The sequence below is a fragment of the Notamacropus eugenii genome, chromosome 4 (assembly GCF_028372415.1).
Source record: "Notamacropus eugenii isolate mMacEug1 chromosome 4, mMacEug1.pri_v2, whole genome shotgun sequence".
Taxonomy (NCBI): Eukaryota; Metazoa; Chordata; class Mammalia; order Diprotodontia; family Macropodidae; genus Notamacropus; species Notamacropus eugenii.
In genome coordinates, this window is record NC_092875.1 from 277,425,506 (window position 1) to 277,428,005 (window position 2,500).

The 2,500-nt window shown below is 36.0% G+C and overlaps 1 pseudogene; it reads left to right on the forward strand.

The window, feature by feature from the left end:
- The first annotated feature begins 1,163 nt into the window (after nucleotides 1-1,163).
- On the forward strand, nucleotides 1,164-1,757 carry LOC140498412 (ubiquitin-conjugating enzyme E2 D3 pseudogene; annotated as a pseudogene).
- Nucleotides 1,758-2,500: the final 743 nt, after the last annotated feature.

The following is a 2,500-nucleotide window of genomic DNA, read 5'->3' on the forward strand; positions in this document are numbered from 1 at the left end:
GACAGAGGGAAAAGAGAAGGAGGATGGGGGAAAGAGAGGGAGAGAAGAAAGAGGAAGAGGAGGAAGAAAAAGAGGAGGAAGAAGGAAGTAGCCCCACTGGCCATTTGACTCCTCAGGGGTGCAGCTAGTACTATTCACAGATTGTTGTTTGTCCTTCATTCTCAAAGAGTCCAATGATAACAGGACTGTAATGCCTTTACTTGCTAGTGAGTTGGATTTAAGTGAGGTAGGGCTGTAGAAAGGTCACCAGCCTCACTCTTTCTTCCAGAGTCATCAGAGTCCAGTGGCAAGACATAGGTTAGAATGACTGGCAATGGCCCTGGATATAATATCATTTAACTGTGAATAGCAGTGTAGCTACCTCCTACATACTCTGGGTAATAATGATGCTAGATTGGAATATCATTATAGAGGGCATTTAGAACAACAAAAAAAGCGTTGAAATGCCTTTGCTTATTGAATTTCTTAGTAAATGTTCTTTCAACTTGTTTTTTCCTCTTTTATTTGATGAGACAGCTACAGTAATACTTTTCCATTACATTTTGCAAAGCTATTCATATTCAAGTAGATTGAGCATTTACTGTTTAAAACAGTTGGAGGGGTGTTGTTTATTTCTTCATTATGGCATTTGATTTACACCAGGGAAATTTATATGCATAAACGTAACAGGAATTGATATAGAGAGTTAATATAAAGAAAATGGTTACACATTGGATTGATAATGCATTTTTTTGTTTTAGTATAATCAAGTGCCTCTGATTGAATCTTGCCTTTATCAACTAAGAGTCTTTATTAGGAGTAAAGTACAGAAACAAGAGTTTCTTTAACTAGAAACAGCATATATTTGCATTGTTAATTATTTTAATGTGACTAAAGAAGATCTTCCCTATTCATTAATGGGTCTGCCCATTAAAGGAAGCTTGATTAGGGGAGTTGTTTTGTAGGAAGATCCCAAATACCTTTTGGTTTTTTTCTGTTGAGACACTGGGTCAGAAGGTCATGATCTCTGGCTCTGAAAAGTGTATAAGTACTCTGAGGTGAAGTTTTGCTTTGGGACTCAGTCATGGGAAGAAGGTTATTTGGCTAGATGAGACTCTGAGTAACTTAGCAATTTGGCCCATGATCCTCTAGCACAGTGTTCTACAGATCCAATTAGGGATGATATGTTTCATTGGCAAGCCACAATTATGGGACCTAGTGACAGCTCATATCAAGGCTCATATCAAGTGTATTCTTTTTGACAATTCATTTCCTTACAGACTACCCCTTCAAACCACCTAAGGTTGCATTTACAGCAGGAATTTATCATCCAAATATTAACAGTAATGACAGCATTTGTCTCAATATTCTAAGATCACAATGATCTCCTGCTTTAACTATTTCTAAAGTTCTTTTATCCATTTGTTCACTGTTATGTGATCCAAACCCAGATGACCCTTTAGTGCCAGGGATTGCACAGATCTATAAAACAGACAGAGACAAGTACAATAGAATATCTTGAGAATGGACTCAGAAGTATGCCATGTGATGCTACCTTAAAGTCAGAATAACCTGCATTATAGCTGGAATAAACTTTAAACTACTGTTCCTTTTTTGATTTTCTTATCTGGCTGCTCCCCTATCAGACCTCATTTTTTTAATTTTATTTTTTGTTTATCTCCCTCCATTCATGCACATGTTTATCTGAGAAGACTTAAGTTCTTCCAGCTTTGGACAATAACTGCTTTTAGAAACCGTAAAGCAGTTACAAGAGAACAATTGCCCAAGAGTCAGATTTTTTTTTTTTAATGGAGCATGTGTATTATGTGGCCAGTGTCTTCACTCTAACTTGGTTATGAGACTAAAGCCTTTTCTCACTGCTCTAACAGATGCTGAAGATACTATCAGAGGGGGAGGGAGGTGGATGCAAAATTTTCATATCAAAGGAAGCAACATTACTGTAGCAGCATCCATCTTGTTTAAGCCTTCCATTGTTAGAGATTTGAGGTTTTCACAATATATATCATTATATATTGTGATATATTTTAAATATATCGTGATATATTTTATGCTTATAACTGATGTGGTTGGAGAATTGGTACTGAATTTATGGCATCAGCAGAACAGAAAATGTGATGTATTTTATGCATGTCAATAAAATGACCTATTCTTGTTCTACAGAGAATGGAATTTGGAAGTCAAACACCCCTTGTATTCCAAAATAGGGTCTTGAACTTTTTGTAATTTTCATTTAAATTTTGTTAGGAGGTTTAGAGTTATTAGTTAATCTATCTTCCAATACACTGCTTAATATGGCACTGAATAAAATGATGCAAGTTGTCAATGGATGAGTGATCAACTAATAGCTCTGTTAGTAACTGATTTTTTTCTTCAATAAAGTTGCATAAACCAAAAAAGGGCATTTCAAAGAACCTGTGATAGCACGCCCTCCTGTGTATTTCAGGGTGCTTGCTTTTATAGCATACAATAAGCAATACCTCAAGGATGAAACTGAACACAG